Genomic DNA, 18,865 nt, shown 5'->3' with positions numbered 1-18,865 from the left:
TAGATGATTTAGAACAAGACTGCATTCAAAATTTAACAACAAAAAAAATTGTGGGTTAGGACACTAATGCTTAACAGCTAACTGGAGTGTCCATCGCAGATGAGCGCGCCTTTAGTAGATAAACTGAAAATGGTATTATGTGCTACTACAATCTGAGATACTTAAACTTACTGCTATAAATACATTTAGTGTACATTTTTTTTTATGAAATAAAGGGGCAAACGAGCAAACGGGTCACCTGATGGAAAGCAACTTCCGTCGGCCATGGACACTCGCAGCATCAGAAGAGCTGCAGGTGCGTTGCCGGCCTTTTAATTTAAGAGGGAAAAGGTAAGGGGAGAGTAGGGATGGGAAGGGAAGGGAATAGGGGAGGGTAGGGAAGGGAATTGGGTAGGGGATTGGGCCGCCGGTAAACTCACTCACTCGGCGAAACACAGCGCAAGCGCTGTTTCACCCCGGTTTTCTGTGAGGACGTGGTATTTTTCCGGTCGAGCCGGCCCATTCGTGCCGAAGCGTGGCTCTCCCACGCCAAAACTACATACCACAGGATTGAGGTTGTGATGTCAATACACTATACAGGAGCTCTGGCAGTCGTCGAGTCGAGCAAATGTTATTAGAATTAATAGTTCGTGGAAATCACCGTAACTTAGGTGCAGTTTAGTTAGAGGTTTGATATCACATTGCGATAGTATTAGGGTCTGATAGTGACTGTTTAATATTAGAGAAATTCATTCACAGGTACTACATTTTTTGGTCGGGTTATGTCAAGTTAATGTTAGCTGTGATCAGCTCAAATCATGATCTGTAACCGGGCAAAATTACGTTGGTCTATCTGCTGACATTAATCATCACGTTTAAAGAAAACTAGGCCTTTGCATCCGTTGTGGATGATTTATACAGTCTTTTCAGAGCGGAGTAACCACTCCTCAAATACTGTAGTGCCTGGGACAAGATTTAAATGTTCGTATGGTTGCCCAAGCACATACTACATAGTCGGCCTAGTCCAGAGGAAAGAACTAGTCAATACGTCTGGGACCAACTATGTGTACCTTCACCGTACGTTACGAGCGTAAGTATTATGTACCTGAGATCAGAAAATGTCTCATTGGTACCCGCTCAGAACAGGAAAATAAGTCTAAAATCTGTGGGTACACGCCTTCAGTCTCCACCCGGGATCGAACCAGGCCTTGTTCCATGAAACTGTTTTGAGACTCAAATAATAATCGGAGTAGAGAGCTGCGTCCTACTTTTTTTTACAAACGTTAAATTATGTTGTTAGAGCAGGACGCGGCATTCTCGTCCGATTGTTTGAGTCTCAAAACAGTTTCGTAGTATAGGCCTACTGCACCCCCTACCAGTGCGAACCAAAGGTCTACCCATTAGGGCACGGACACTCGTTTAAAGAAAGTTTGAATTAAAACTCGTCTCTCACTCATATGAGTGAGATGCCGATCGGAACTCTCGGACTCCAAGTAGATTTGGTAAGTAGACTGGACTTGCTTTTATGAGCGAATAATTTGTCCCTGATCTTAATTACTATAGTATTGGTATATTTGGTAGATGTACCAAATATTGGTATACTATACTCAAATAAGATAGACCAACAATTTTCAAAAACTATAAACCTTATTTTATTGACCTGAAACCTTGTATTCTGCAAATACCAACTTTTAAAAGTTACTTCTGAAACTATTTAAAGAATTGAAGCATACAGTAATGTGGAACTTTTATTATTTTCCGATTCCTCGCAGAACCAAGTTTAAATCGCCACTCGAGTCTCTCAGTTTCAAGTTCTACTTGGAATAAATGATTCTTCGTAGTTCGTTTCTTGCTCTAGAAAGTGCGCTTTTCTCTATACCGTATGCAGTGACAAAAACAAGTTCCTAATTATTGTAATTAATACTTAAATATTTCGGGAGAGTGATTAAGGGCGCTTTTCCTGCCATGCATGTGTCGGCGCCCGCGTGTAATCTGGTCCGCATAAAATTGCTCGCATGCTGTTATTTCATAGATGTTTTCCTGTCATGCGGGCAACATGCGCGCAGCCAGGAGCATATTGTCACCCGCATGCGGACAGCACGCATGACTGATGACAGGAATAGCGCCCTAACCTCACAGACCTGCAAGGCAAACGGAGACACATTGCAAAACGCGAGAATCAGAGCGATGTCAAAAAATAGTTTCTAATCCATGTTACGATTGTTGGGTTATGATGGGCAATTACAGACAATAACGAATCTATAGAATGATGATGCATTCGTCTATAATTTTTTTTTTCAAAATCATAAAATTTCAACGGGTCACCTGATGGAAAGCAACTAGCGTCGCCCATGGACACTCGCAACAATAGAAGAGCAGCAGTTGCAGGTGCCTTTTAAGAGGTAATACGCTCTCTTCTTGAATATGGATAGTGAAGACAGCTCCTGCAATCATAGTACTCCATCATGGCTCAACGTGGAGAAGGGTCTTATTATTCTAAAACTTTTTCCAGCATATTTTTCACACGACGTCCCAGAAGAATTTGAAATAAATTCAAGATGGCGCTTTAAATTTTCATTATGGAACGATTAAAATTATGCACCGAGTAGTTTTGCGCGCGATATTAAATACCGACAAGCTGCCATTGTTACAGCGGGGCCACACTGGTGACGCCGTTTACTTTCGCGGCGACAAATGACGACTGGAATTTGCATGCAACAGCAATTAGCGTGAGGTGTGGACGATTCCTTTCAGTGTGGTCCTAAAGACGTGCTGCGATGGGACGTGGTCATAGTAAAAGGAGGGGAAGTAAGTTATCTTCGGCACCGCGCGCGGCTTGTATGTGTGCGCCATCGCCACGTACGGAACACAACAAAATCTCGGCGGTACCAGCCTAGTAAAACTGGCCGAGATTTTGTTGTATGTTGTAAATATCATGATTTCTCTCGTTCGTCGTGTTTAGTCGTGTTTGATTGTATTCTAGGGTTAATATAAAGCCAGATGCTGTGATGTGCTGTGCCAATGCACCTAAGCCCTAGGGGCTTGATTAGACCTACCGAGTAGAGTGGCGAGATGGGCGAGACAGTGCCATAGGCCGAGCACGTTCATAATATGAAACGTGCCGAGTGAGGGCCGAGAGCACTGCCTCGCCGCTACTCGGTCGGTCATCATATTATATTTATCAAATTGAAATCCTACTTTGCGCATTTACAGACCAAAATACTGTCAGCAGTTATTCTGTATTGTGGAATATTCGCTGCAATACGAGTATGAACAATAGCTGCGGATGCGGTCACATGTGTGAAGTCCACACGCTGCGCGCTGGTGGCGGATGCTCCTATATTACATTCGACTGAATATGTGAGCTGGTACAATTCTAATTATTTCGGTTTGTAATGCATAGTTACGATTAAAAAGCTACTCTCATTATGTCCATTTTGTGTAATAGAGACGTAATATTTATGCTATGTCTTGTCTGATGTTTTCAGCCCCCTCTATGTATACAAGGATGCCGATCAAATTCGATCAGAGTCCTGACCGGACTCGACGATGGTCTTCGATAAAACCGACCGACGATTAAGATCTTAATTGCGACGTTACAGTCATGTAATAAGCGTTTGATCGGCCTTAAAGTAGTAAAAAGTAGCCTTACAGATAAGGACAAAAAATTAATATTTATCTGTAATACCACAGATAATGTGCGAGATAAAATACGCTGAAGGTAACATAACGTAGCTCATTACAAGCTATGTAATTTTAAGCAATTAAATAAGAAAATCCCAATTTTGATACGTAGCTCCCCAGTATCGAGTACCTCTCAAGTATCCTCTTAAGATAACCTCTGGACTAATTTATCTTCAGCTCAGGTTGGGGTTTAATTACTTATTGAAAATTCCTTCACAGGGAATGCTATTAGTGGTGTACTGTACAGTAAATTGTTGCACTAATTACTTTTTTGCTGCATTTTACGTTATTTATTTAAAATGCTGAATGACTTCGCGTTGTAACTTGTAAGTCACGCGTAACTTTTAAATCGCTCTACAAAAGTGGAAGAGAAAACTGCAATGCTCGACTTTTGTAGGTGACGGGGACACGCCTATAGTCGGTATACGCAGTTACAGAAGTGGTAGAATAGCGATCAGTCGGGTTGCTATTGGTAGTTCACGACTAAATAGCTCCCACACCGGTTTCGGTGACGGTGGCCGGTTTCATTGAAACCAGGCCAGCTACGCAGGAGTAATTTTATAGTGCCCAAGTGTGTGCGCAGTAAACAAGAGCACTCTCTGTTCCTTTACTCTCATAACCCAGTGGGATGGAAGACCGACACGACCGGCGAGAGATCAGGCGCAGGACCGACTTTTTACATGCCCATCCGACGCATGGATCATCTTACTTGTCAGACAATCAGGTGATCAGCCTGCATTGTCCTAACCAAACTTGGAAATAACATGTTTCCAACGCAGGAATCTAACCCACGACCTCCGAGTCAAGAGCCGCGCTCTATACCACTAGACCACGGAGGCGTTCAACGACTAAACGGTAGTGAGTGTAAAAACTTGTGACAATTTTTGATTCGAAATTTTTCACAGCTCTCAGAAGGCTCTCAGGCACAGTCAATAAATCAGAATATTTGATGTTTATTTTAACTTCATGCCTCCAAGACTGATAAAGTAATAAATCTACATTTCATACGATTTAATTTTAAAGGATCCCTAAAATTGACAAAAATTGGCATATTATAAATGCGAAAATGTGTCTGTCTGTCTGTTGCCTCTTCACGCCCAAACCGCTGAACCGATTTTGCTGAAATTTGGCACGGAGATACTTTGAGTCCTGGGGAAGGCCATAGGATACTTTTTATCCCAGAAAAATGTACGGTTCCCCCGCGTAAAACGTATTTTGGCGCAACGTAGTTGCGGGCGTTATCTAGTTAAGCATACATAATCACAATATCCCATTAAAGCTATCTGGATGACGCAAACTCACATCCACGCGGAAGTATTCAAATAAAACATAATCAAGTCAAACTACGCAAGTTACCAGCGAGCCCCAGTGAGTTATAACAAAGTTGCGTAATTTATGGAGCCCTCAAAAGTATTTATAGGGACGGAATTGTCTTTTAGCTTATTAGGTCCGCAACTTGTTTAATCTTCTTTCTTCGTAATAAACCCACGAAATTGAAACACGTATCAAAAGTTTGAAAGTTCTTGAATTTTATTACTCAATTTCATTGAATTCTTACGTTTATAGCTTGAAGTTGAAATTATACTTGTAGGTACGATTCGACAGATGCATGGAAAATGTAAAAAAACCGCTAAAACCTTATAGAAATAATGCAACCTAAAAATATGCGTACCCTAAATAATAATAATTATAGCGTTTATACCTGGGACATGATTCTCATAAATCGAATATCGCTTAGATTTCAGTCCGTTTCGCTCGTACGGGAACTATTAAATGGGCATGAGCATAGGTTTTCTATAAGCCCCTGGCACAGAATAGATAACAGTACTCGTAGGTACCCCTGGTTTCAGTTACAAATGTAACAATTGATCTCTGTTTCGCCACACGTTCGAAATTCCATATCCAATTATGTGGATTTAGGGCTACGTCGACTGTTCGAGAATGCTTGACTTCCTTTATTAGTTCCAAGTTCTCGATCCTAATGAATTCTGCTTTAAAACTCTTTTCCGAACATTGTGGAATTCTTTTTGTACTAGACGTTCCGCGTGGCTTCGTCCACGTAAATTAGATATTTCACAGACATAGTCCACAAAAAATAGCCTATGTATCTTCACGTGGTCTTATCTGTGCCAAATAACATAAAAATTGCTCCAGTAGTTGTGAGATAAGCTCTTCCAAATAATTTCCCTCGTTTTTTACACATTTTCTTCTATTTCTTCGCTGCTATTAGTCTTAGCGTGATAAAATGTAGCCTATAGCCTTCGTCGATAAATGGGCTATCTAACACTGAAAGAATTTTTCAAATCGGACCAGTAGTTCCTGAAATTAGCGTGTTCAAACAAACAAACAAACTCTTCCGCTTTATAATATTAAGTATTAGTATAGATCAGGGGTCACCAAATGGCGGACCGCGGTCCGCATCCGGACCGCCGACCCATTGTGTGCGGACTGATCAATTTCGAAGATGAACTACGTTAAAAATAAATTTCGGTCTCGACTTACTGATGAACATTTCCAGGATAGGATAGCTTGCTCCAGTTCCACTTCAAACATCAGATCTTTGTAATTTCCGTAATTACTTACTTTTGTTTAATAAATATTTTTTTTTTTATAAAATGTGCGAACCGCGAAGGTCAGGTTCATTCCTGAAAATGGACCCCGAGCGGAACTAATTGGTGACCCCTGGTTAACCGAATATTTTTATATCAGTAGCTAAGAGTTGTTACTATTTGCTAAAATCGCCCGTTTTATAACAAAATTAGAAGCATACCAGCTAAGGATCGCCAAATGGAATGCAAATTGCAAATACCGCCGTAATTACTAATTACACAACCGTATCGTTTCATCTATTTATTTTACAAAAACTTGACAATAATTTGTTCAATTTTAGGCAAGCGATTGTCGTAGGTCGTTGGCCATAGGCCGTCACGATCACGATCATATAAACGACGTTCGAAGCACAAGAATCGGCCCCAGACTCAGAAGTTGCCTTTAAAACATTTTTTCACAAACTGGAAAATCTGTTCCTTTGAATTCCCTTGCAAATTCGATATTGAGATTTATAATGCTATTCCAACGGGAAGCGCGAGCATCTTAATCTTTTTCTGAGCATCTTATATTCTGGGAAGTCCGTAACAAGCGGTATTATGTAAAGATCGGTGCTGCTGGCTGCATAATACATGATCTCGCCGCACCTGCTCCCAGAAAAAACTGGACTCGGAGAATGGTTTAGAACATTGCAGATGTGTTACGGGCTAAGAATCTAGCACCTCCGACCCTCCGAGGTATAGACTGAATCTGAGTCTTGACTAAAGTTCTGTGTTTAATTGGAATAGAAAGATGTTGTTTTCAAGTTGTTTGGATGTTTGAATTGTTTAGGATAGTGTCGGTCGTTCCTGTAGCTGATCTCTCGCCTGTGGTCTGTTACAAGAGTAAAGGAAGAGGGAATTTCTTAAGCGCTTCATTTAACTGTGGAGTGTGGCGTAGGTACCTGGCCTGGTTTCATTCAAACAGGCCACCGTCAAATAAACTCACATATGAACACAGACATAGATCTAGATAGATACCGCATGTGTATGTACTTCGCGTGCCATATCGCGTTCCCAAACGACGAGCAATGCTCATCTTTCGAAAGTCTGTTCTTAAGTCTGATCGGAATTTTAAAAATGCCTAAATCCCTAATTGTGCTGTATTGACCTGTAGAAATTCGAATAGAAACGTTGGCTCAGATAATGGACACGTTTCTTACCATCGGTACGTCACAGTAAGTAGGAAAAAAAGTGGCACGCTCGTTTTCATACAAATGGAGGAACATGCGGTATCTATCTAGATCTATGTCTGTGGTATTATATAATTATATTTTAGTATTACCATAATTTTCTCTTGAAGAAATAAAAAATAATTCTTGGAAGCCATTTTACCTTATTTTATTCGGATAAGGAAATTGGGGAACAAAAATATCTTATTGTATTAAAAAGTTATTTCAGACTAGATGACGCCTGCATATCCGTTGCGTCAAAATGAGTTTACCTCCCGGGAACTTTACATTTTTTCATAATACAAGTATCCTATGTCCTTCCCCGGGACTCAAAGTATACTACTAAATTTCAGCAAATCGGTGCAGCGATTTGGCCGTGAGTAGGTAAGAGACACAAAGACAAAGACACAGTTTCGCATATTTTAAAATATTATATGATACGCATTTAAGACTACTCATTTTTAAATTCGTTATGCAAATGAGACACCTATTTGTGAACAATATTAAAGCGAGTTTAGAACCTTTGTTAACTTTCGTAAAACTTTTGTGAATCCTTAAATATTTTTGTGGCTCTATTTTCGGAGGAATTAAAAACTTTTCCAAAAGTTCAGACGCCTCCAGGGTCTCTTTGTGAGAGATTCTTACTCGGTTTTAAGCATCCTGTAATTTTTAACTCTTTATTATATACCTATTGTTATTTTAAAACAGACCAAGGACTCGTAAGATTGTGTACTAGAAAAAAAATCGCAGCAGTTTAATATAGACGATACGTAAAATTATTATAATATTATAATTTAAACCTAAATTATAATTATATATATAAAAACATTAATATTTTGATCGGGATGAAAATTCGTGTAGAAAAGGCGGTTTTGGCGGCGGTCGCGGTAGTACGATTTTGGTTGAATATTAGATTATTATTTTGTCCACATCGTGCCTTTTTTCGTTAGCGTATAGCGCAGTCAACAGTGAACGTGAGGCATGCCCGTGACGCATGCGCTCTGACCGTATCCAAAACTTTCGCTTAGTTCTATTTTTTCTGGAATTTCTTATGACCAAATAAGCACAATATATTCCACCCAGTAAAACGTTCTCGTCGCACATGTTACAAAGCTGACTGCAACTGAACAAAAATGACAATGTTGGCGTTGCGTTCGTTAGCGCATGCGCCACACGAAAGTTGAATACAAAGAAGATGACGAAAATTGAAGACGAAAGCGCATAGCGTGAACACAGCTATTGGGACTTGAGAGATAGGCACACTCTTTTTAATAACTTATAGTCCTCCTATCGATGTCATCATTTCGCAGCTGCAGATCACTATATCGCTGTTGGCGATTTTAATTTTGAATGCAACTGCTACATATGTATACGTGGAAGAGCCATGCTTCGGCACGAATGGGCTGGCTCGACCGGAGATATACCACGTTCTCACAGAAAACCGGCGTAAAACAGCGCTTGCGCTGTTTTTTGCCGATTGAGTGAGTTTACCGGAGGCCCAATCCCCTACCCTATTCCCTTCCCTACACTCCCCTATTCCCTCCCCTTCTCATCCCTACCCTCCCCTATTACCCTATTCCCTCTTAAGGCGAGGATAAACCCCAATTTGTTATTTCGCGACTTCCGGTTTACCTAGTCCAATATAATAACGAAGTTTTAAAAATATGAGGTATTAAGCACAATATTTAAAATACCTTAAACCATAAACATTTTAATAAAACTTAATACTTTGGCTGTAATTAATTTACAAACTCACCTCCGATAAAAATCTATTTCATCGAAATATAAGTATTAACTAGGATAATTATACATTTTATTTGAATAAATTGTTACTAAATCTATATTAAAAAAAAATTCTTTAACCGAACAATTTTGTTTCTTAATGTTTATTACCAAAGATATTTAAAAAAACATGAAAAATAGAGAAAATCCGCTCCAGTGACTTCAGTTTTATGCTAAGCTAAAATGAATCTTATTGCGATGCGTATACGCTTGGTCTTTGGTTGTGTGCAAAGTTATAGTTTTGGATTGAGATTAATCCCCGCCTTAAAAGGCCGGCAACGCACCTGCAGCTCTTCTGATGCTGCGAGTGTCCATGGGCGACGGAAGTTGCTTTCCATCAGGTGACCCCCTTGAAAAAAAACTGCTACATTTGAACTACTGCTAGTTTACGTGCACGTCCCATTACGTTGCCATCCACTTACCAGAACATCTTTAATAGGATTCCACACCGCCCTTTTTTCCATACAAACGTTGTCCCCTGTTTCCTTTCTGGATAATGCTAGTAGAGTTATAATTTTTTTCCTGAATATCTACGGCCACTAATACAATGTCCCTATGTTTTCTTTTTTTTTTCATAATTTAATTATTAAATAAGATATGAACGTTCAAAAACCCAAAAAATGGCCAGATTTTCCGCTGTGTTCAAACGTCCAGAAAACTAGATTTGGCTAGATTATACAAAAAAAAAAGCAAAACATAGGAACACATCTCAAGCCTTTTTTTAATCTTTAATGAAAAAATTACTTAAATCGGTTAATTTTTGGAGAAGGAATCAGCCGACAACGAATCGAAGATTTTCTGCTCTTTTATTAGAACTTTTGTCGTGTTGTCTCTATCGCGCTCAGCGGTGGGAGACTTAAGATTGGTGAGACAGCAATACATTTTCAAATACCTATTTTCAATTTCTCTCGCCCCTGGTGTACCCTCTTAAAACTTAGTTGAAATTAAAAGTAACGGGGCGCAACAGCTGCAACATACTAACTTCACTAATGTTCGTCTCGAACTAGTTTATATACTAATTTAGTAAAGAGGGAAACTCCCACAAACAGAATAGCACATGCGAAGAAAGAAAACTTTCCTCAGAGTTCAGACTGCTTACGATTTTACAGTCGTATGTTACATGTGTGTGGATTATATATATGTAGATGTGCGATAATGCGAAAGTGTGTCTGTCTGTCTGTTACCTTTTCACGCTCGAACCGCTGAACCGATTTTGCTGAAATTTGGCATGGAGATACTTTGAGTCCTGGAAAAAGACATAGGATAGTTTTTATCCTTGAAAAATGTACGGTTCCCGCGCGATAAACGAATTTTGGCGCAACGGAGTTGCGGGCGTCATCTAGTATTATATATATCCGCTTCCGCCATATTGCATAATGTCACTTTAGAGCAGAGGTTCCCAAATTTATTATATATAAGCCTAAGTACACAATGCCCCCATCTATTTTCTGGGTCCCACAACGCACCCCTTTAGACCTTCAGCGCCCACAAGGGGGCGTTATCGCCCACTTTGGGAAATACTGCTTTAGAGACAACTGTTCTAAGAATCGACAGACTTCAATAGCATGAGACGCGATCCACGTCTGTCAATTCAATACTTTAGAAATGCATCTACACGTCGCGTTTAAATTGGGTCTCAATTTACGTGCGTGTGCGCGCGTGCGTTGAATGTGCCCAAAATAAGGCCGGCAACGCATTGCAGCTCTTTATGTTGCGAGTGTCCACGGGCGACGGTAGTTGCTTTCCATCAGGTGACGTTTGCTCGTTGCCCGTAAAAAACTTACCTTGAGAAAATTAATTCATCGACGCAATAGAACATCCTTGAAAACTGTAAGGGTTGATTCAGACCGCAACGCGACGCGTATATGCATTTCTAAATTAGTATGGATTTGACAGTTTTTTTTTTAATGAAATAAGGGGGCAAACGAGCAAACGGGTCACCTGATGGAAAGCAACTTCCGTCGCCCATGGACACTCGCAGCATCAGAGGAGCTGCAGGTGCGTTGCCGGCCTTTTAAGAGGGAATAGGGTAAGTGGGGAGGGTAGGGGAAGGAAGGGAATAGGATAGGGGATTGGGCCTCCGGTAAACTCACTCACTCGGCGAAACACAGCGCAAGCGCTGTTTCACGTCGGTTTTCTGTGAGAACGTGGTATTTCTCCGGTCGAGCCGGCCCATTCGTGCCGAAGCATGGCTCTCCCACGTATATCAATTGCGTTAGACGTCTTGCGAATCTGTCAAATCCATACTAATTAAGAAATGCATCTACGCGTCGCGTTGCGGTGTGAATCGACCCTAAAGCCTACACTGTAATTACTTTGAGTTTACATGCCTCGTCTCACGGTTTCGGCTATACGGCTGGCACGGCCAGTGAAATGTTACGGACATAAACATTACAGTCACATCCGGCCAACCGGATATCCGGTTCCAACTCACTTAGCCCCGTTCGCCAGCGGAAAATTCACTTCAGCTGCAGGTAGCTTAATGCTGGAATAGAATTTATATGAGGTAACTTTAGTACTGACTCGGCTGGAGCATCGTTGCGATAGTTTGTGTCAAAAGTGTGTTACACATGAGATGAAAGTGTGCTTCAATCACAATGAAATTAAGATAGTGTAAATGCAACACACTGAAGTTAAAGTCAGCTCGTATGTTTCAAAGGCTGTATATATGTGTGCACAACCTGTGGGGGTAGGTTTTGAAAACTCTATACTATAAATGGACATACAACTAAGGGTCAATTCAGACCGCAACGCGACGCGTAGATGCATTTCTAACTTAGTATGGATTTGACAGATTCGCAAGACGTCTCACGCTGACGACATCTGTCAAATCCATACAAAGGCGAATGGGCAAGTGTCTATGGAACTTAGTATCGCTAAAAATATTTTTGTGCCATTAGCTATTTTAGCTTAAATAATAGCTCTTTCTAATACATCAACTACGATTCTTATAACTCTCCGGAGTTTACGGCAATTTCAATTTAAAAATACGAGTAAAGTAACGTTGCGCCTCGTATTTGAGCCTATAAAGCTTAAAATATATGATAAAAACTAATTAAAACTTTTTTTACTATCTATGTGAAAAAGGATATACCTAAAGAAATAGGAAATAACTTCTCCCAATGACCGTCGACTAATATGCCGCAGTCGAAGTGAACAATTAACACACCGTAAGTTTTCCATGTTTCTGCTCACTGTTGAGTCTCTTCAATGAAGATCAGAGGAGTCACTTTCTCTTAACGAATGGAGTCTCTTTTTCTAAATTAAGAGTCTCTATCTCACTATCACTTTGTTTATTTCTACTGATTGTATCAAACCACACGAGAAATATTCACACGGTCGCGGTAGGTACAATCCGAAAATTCAAACTAACGTGCGTAACTAAGGAACCGCGATGACGTTTGAGACATATCGCCGTGTCGGTGTTGCCATTTGTTAAAATGTAATATTGTTCAATCGATATTATCGAGTGGTGAATATTAATTAAATGAATTAAAAACATTTGGCGTACTCAAGCAGAATTTAACAGTTTATTAGTCCATACATAGCGAGCCTCCTCACGAGGTATTTGCCGCGCAAGGAAATGGTTCCCGACGGCACAAGAGTGGCAGCCTTGGTAACCTTTGAGCAAAACAAAAAGGCCGGCTTTTTATTTTGCTCGAAGAATAAAGTTGGGACTATATTACTGAAATCCCTCTGACCGGAGAAAATTCAGAGCATTGAAAACAGAACTCAAGAGTCTGGACCTATGTAACAAAGAGCAGAAAATCGGAAATACTACAACTGTTTGAGTCAAATGTCAGTGTCACATGTGACAATTCTCGTACCTCGAATCTCGTTTCGAGTCTCGCGCTGACTCATTCACACAGGCGCGCGCGATCGAGCGGGACAGACTGACAATCGCACCGATATTCGAGGCATGAGAATCAGGCCCCAGACTTCAGTGTTCTAGTTTAATTGCGTTGTTTTTTTTCGGCCGGTGAGATTCCGAGCGGCCGGGTCTATGGCTGGGTCACCGTGTCTGAGGTAGTCGGTACTTGGTACACTCGCTCGGTGACTCGGTCACTCTCTCGGTGACTCGGTCACTCCGCACTCGCCTGCAGCAGCACACGTGCTTACACGGCCGCGGGACGTCTATATAGCGGAAAATGCCTCGCGGAGCTGCTCGCTATATTATGTGTGCCTGACTATTAATGAAAAATCTTCATTTTTATATTTTATTTTAATACTGCATAAAATGGACAATATTATACTACTTAAATTCTGGTTTGACTTCAGACGACGAAGTACTTCTACAATATTTCGCATTCAATAGTTTATTTTCGGCTTTAATTGAAAACAGTATTATAATATATACAATACGGCTTAGAATAAAAATTATCTTTAGACGTAGAAAATATTATAACAATATGTTTAAAGTCGATTGGTAATCGATTTAAAATTAAAAAATGCCAACACTTTTCGTATTACTTTCAGCCATTTGCAGTTAGAATATAAAAAATCAATTAAGAATATTGATTCTTGATCATTTTTATTCCGGAGAGTTTAAACTGTATTAATAATTACAAATTCAATCTAAAATAAAAACAGGAATTTTCAATGTATTAACAAACGTCGGAACAAAAAGTTTTCAAAGTTCCTGGGTCATGGATGTGTATTAAATATGTGTATGATATAATAAAAATGTTAAGTATATGTATAGTACACAAGTCCTCTGACCTTCAGGTACTTACCACGGGGCTAGACTGACGTGGTGTGAAGCGTCCATATATATTATTATTATTATTGTTTATTATTCTAAACTTAGTTTAAATCAAAATAGATTGAACCAAAATTTCGACCTTCAGAAAACGACCTTTTTCGTAATTTTTACCATGTCTCTGTGTATGTACCACTAAGGGTCAATTCAGACCACAACGCGACGCGCAGATGCATTTCTAGATTTGTATGGATTTGACAGATTTGCAAGACATCTCATGCAATTGAAATCTGTCAATTAAGTACTTTAGAAATGCATCTACGCGTCGCATTTCGGTCTGAATTGACCCTTAGTGGTACATACACAGAGACATGGTAAAAATTACGAAAAAGGTCGTTTTCTGAAGGTCGAAATTTTGGTTCAATCTATTTTGATTTAAACTAAGTTTAGAATAATAAACAATAATAATAATAATATATATGGACGCTTCACACCACGTCAGTCTAGCCCCGTGGTAAGTACCTGAAGGTCAGAGGACTTGTGTACTATACATATACTTAACATTTTTATTATATCATACACATATTTAATACACATCCATGACCCAGGAACTTTGAAAACTTTTTGTTCCGTCGGCGGGATTCGAACCTGCGACCCCCGGCTTGAGCTACCAACAGCCCACCAACTGAGCCACAGAGGTCGTCTATAATCTATAAATAACTAAATGCTTATTTCCAACCACTTTCCAATGAAACAAATTACATTAATTGAGTAGAACACATAGACACCTAGTAAACTCACGTCTGTATCAGATGAACAATGTGGAGATACACATTGCTTTGTTGAGTTTTTCTTGTACACATTCATTCACAAGTGAACTGAATCGGAATATCTGGGAACTCCGTCCGGATGACAAGCCTTTAGGAAAACTTACCCAAATTCATCTAAATTCATCCACGTGTATGGGATTTGCCGGGCTAAGCAGAGTCGGGAGTTCCATGACTTGGACTTTTAAGCCGCTGTTAAACATTGTACAATGTATAGCGCGGAAAAAAAAGTTAGACACGGCCATTTTGAAATTTACATACCTATCAAAATAAAGTGATAATACTTTGAGTGTGTATCCTTGTATACATTTTAATGTGGAAGTTGAACTGAAAGAGATATGTGGTGAAATGCTTAATCACCCCACATCACGTGTCAGTAATGTAACAGATAACAAAGGAAAATGATAGATTATAGAACTGTTAGTAAATATAACTTCAGTTAACATCAGCTGATGTCTCCTGTATTTTGTAACTATTGGCTTTGGATGCCTACACCGAAACGGCGCGGCGCATTCAAATCTTCGGATCCGACCGAAAGCCGACAGAAGCTTAGAAATGACCTTACAAAGAAGTAAGAAGTTACATCGAGCTTATCGTCTATCGTAGTCGTATGACAAACTGCGAAGCTACGTTAACATACTCGTTCAGTCTGAGCACCGAATTCCGAACAAAAGTATTTTTAGGCGTCAGTCATCATTGTCTCTGAGGGCCACTACATTTAGTTTTTTCACAGAATATGGCAGGGGTCACCAAATGGCGGACCGCGGTCCGCATCCGGACCTCCGACCCATTGTGTGCGGACCCAGCATTTTCGAAGATGAACTTCGTTAAAAATAAATTTCGGTCTCGACTTACTGATGAACATCTCTAGGATATCAATAGCTTGCACCAATATTTTACTCCAAATTTCAGAGAGATAATAAGCAACAAAAGCTGACATTTCTCATTGATAAATTAAATAAATACTTTTGTAAATTCCGTAATTTTTTTGCGAAGGTTGTTTCGTTTCTTAATATGGACCCCGAGTAAAAACTAATTGGTGACCCCTGCACTATTGCAAGAATTATGTGGGTCTCTTAGATCTCCTTAACAATATAATTTTAATATATTTCCTCTCCAGGTGTCACTGATTCTCTGAGGGCCACTACATTTAATGAAACTCCGTAGGCGGCCGCCCACGATGTCAGATTATTGTAGAAATTTGCTTATTTAAGGGGTGTCCAAAACTGGCTGAGAAGTTTTTGACTTTTTTTATCTTCCCTTCTCCATAGCACGGTAATTGTAAAGCTTTTTCCTCTCCCCCATACAAAAGCTGGAGAAAAGCAATTCCTAGAATATTTTGTGGACACTAGAATGCTGTGGTGTTACAAATAGCGTCGTCGCAGTTCTGCATCGCGCTATCGAAGTTTTTAAGGACGTCAGTATATATACGATTCCAACACCACTTCGCTCGGTCTGAAAAAAATTCTTTACGGCTACCAAGTATATTCCCACTCATCCCTTAGCTCCCTTTCCAACGCCCGATCCATTACCTAATGATTAAGCCGCTCCGGGCAATGACAATTTTCTCCATGCTTTACATAAAACTAGGCCTTTACATCCGTTGTGGATCATTTATACAGTATTTTTCAGAGCGAAGTAACCACTCCTCAAATACTGTAGTGCCTGGGGTTTTTAAATGTCCGTATGGTTGCCCAAACGCATACGGCATTCTCGCATCATAGTCGGCCTAGTCCAGAGGAAAGAACTAGTCAATACGTCTGGGACCAACTATGTGCGGGTTTCCTCACGATGTTTTCCTTCGCCGTACAAGCGTCCGTATTATGTACCTGAGATCAGAAATTGTCTCATATGTGCACGCCTCGATGTCTCATAAGTGCGAACCGAAGGTCTAACCATTAGGCCACGGACGCTGTCTTCTATCTACTGTAGACAACTTTAAATACAGAAAGCAATAATATGAGCAGAGTGTCATGATCTAGTTCTGTTAATGGGGGTATAGGGGAAATATTAAAAATTTAAATATTTCCACTATCAAACCTGAAACAGCTTGGAAGGTAAAATTCTCAAACTTGGGTGGGGGATGGCTAGTTTGAATTTTGCCTCCCTTCTTTTTTGCGGCTTTGGGCAAATGTCCCCCTAGATCGGGCCTTGTCCCTTTCACTTTAAGCACAAATTGTTCTACAACAGTGGTTCTTAACCTTTCATGACTCATGAGGGACCATTTTACCAAATGTTTGTCTAGGCGGGGACCGCCCGGTTGGTTTACCTGTCCTAAACTAAGGGTTTTTTGATAAAGAAAATAAGGACAACTTTATAATTTTTCTATGTGGTAAAAACTAAAAATATAAAAGTTACAGATTTTAATTAAATGTAATTTTTACCGACTTCCAAAAAAGAGGAGGTTATACGATGGTTATACGTTCGGCTGTATATATCTTTTTTTTGTATGTTCAACGATAACTCAGCCGTTCGTGATCCCGTTTTCAAAATTCTTTTTGTGTTGTATAGGGTTTAACCCGAATTTGGTACCATGTTCACAAAAGTGGTGATCTGATGATGGGATCCTGGAGGAATCGAGGGGACTCCTTGAAATTTGTATGGAAACATATAGTGATTTCAATTTTTTCTAAAGCATTCGAGGTAAATGCTACCAAAAAGTAAGATTTCGCACCATTGTTTGAGGTCGGTACCAGCTAATTTTATCGTGAATTCAGTCAATGTCAGAATATCTAAAGCTTTTGGGACTGGTACCGACTTCAACGTAATGAAGACTGTAGTATGTACAGAAATAGTTGAGATTTAGACGAATTCTGAAAAAGGCATTATTATAGAGTAAGAGTTATTTAATACTTTTTAGTTCATATTATTATTATTATTAGGATCTTTGTACTGGCAACATTTGTAACTACACGTACATTTGTCACCTCCCGACTATTTTAATAATATTAAATAAGTTTTAAGATATATTTTGTACTGTAAATCACTAAAAATAAAAATCAAAGTGTTAGAAACTATTGCAACTCTTCAACCCTTAGCAGTATTTGTTTAAAACTGTGTAATTTTGGAAACTAAAGTTCAAGCCAAGTGCAACTGTCAACGTCTGGACGAGTTCAAATTGGAGCTGGATTATTCTCGAGGACTGCCTAATCCCGGGGAGTATTGCTTTTAATTTTCATAGCAATTAGTCACCTTTTACAATTTCAACAACTACAAATCCACTTTACACCGCTCACACCCGTGAGCTACGTCCAAAATCACACTTGGCATAGTTTATTTCTCTCTTGGCTTGACGACTAGTGGAAGCGAAGTTGTAGATAAAAACAACAAGCCCAGACAAAACCAAAACTAATATTACTATACATTCAGTATACAAGCAAAAGGACATCCTCAATTATATTTAAAAATAAAGTTTCAAACCTTGATTTGTACAGTTATATTCAGGTTTAATAACTACTATTTAATCTGTCTATACTGTCTTCCATACTTTGTTCTTTGCTTATTCTTTATTATTAATCTTAAATCTTGCCTTTCAAATCTTTTGCTAACCTTTTCCCTCTAAAATTGACTGTACATGAGTTAAACTGAAATATTGAGGCTGGCTTTTGCATTGAAAGTAAAAGGTGATTTACACTATTTACAATAAAGCCGGTTAAGCCCTAACATATTATATTATAACTCATTTCAGTGCTCGGGGATGGATAGTAAAATGATGACTCGCTCGGCCGTGGCCCGTCGCACCGAGGAGCAACTTCGAGTAACCCTCATAGAATTAAAGCAATATAAAGAACAATGCCAAATGCTGTTAAGGGAAAGAGATGATAACGAAAAAGAAATAGAATCAGTAATACAAAAAAATCAGGATCTAAAATTAGAACTCAATAAGTTAAGTCTTGACTACGAGGACATTCTTAAGAAAAACATTGAGTTACAGAATATTGTTGACGGCTTTGACCAATGCAATCAAAACATTTCTACAATTGATTTAACTAGTGATGATACCTTACCAATATGTACATTGAATAGTAAGAGGAAATTAAAGAAATATATTAAAATCAAAAAGTGTATTAAAAATTATTGTAAACTTTCAAAGAAAAATAAAAAATGTTTAAATAATTTATCAAAAGTTATAAATGA

The 18,865-nt window shown here is 39.3% G+C and overlaps 1 protein-coding gene across 2 annotated transcripts in view; it reads left to right on the top strand.

Moving 5' to 3' along the window:
• The window catches only part of LOC121726700, a 222,231-nt gene that overhangs the window by 126,387 nt on the left and 76,979 nt on the right, over window positions 1-18,865 (top strand). The gene's annotated exons all lie outside the window — the stretch shown is intronic.

This window comes from Aricia agestis, chromosome 4 (genome assembly GCF_905147365.1).
Source record: "Aricia agestis chromosome 4, ilAriAges1.1, whole genome shotgun sequence".
NCBI lineage: Eukaryota > Metazoa > Arthropoda > Insecta > Lepidoptera > Lycaenidae > Aricia > Aricia agestis.
This window is presented reverse-complemented; position numbering and strand designations above follow the sequence as displayed.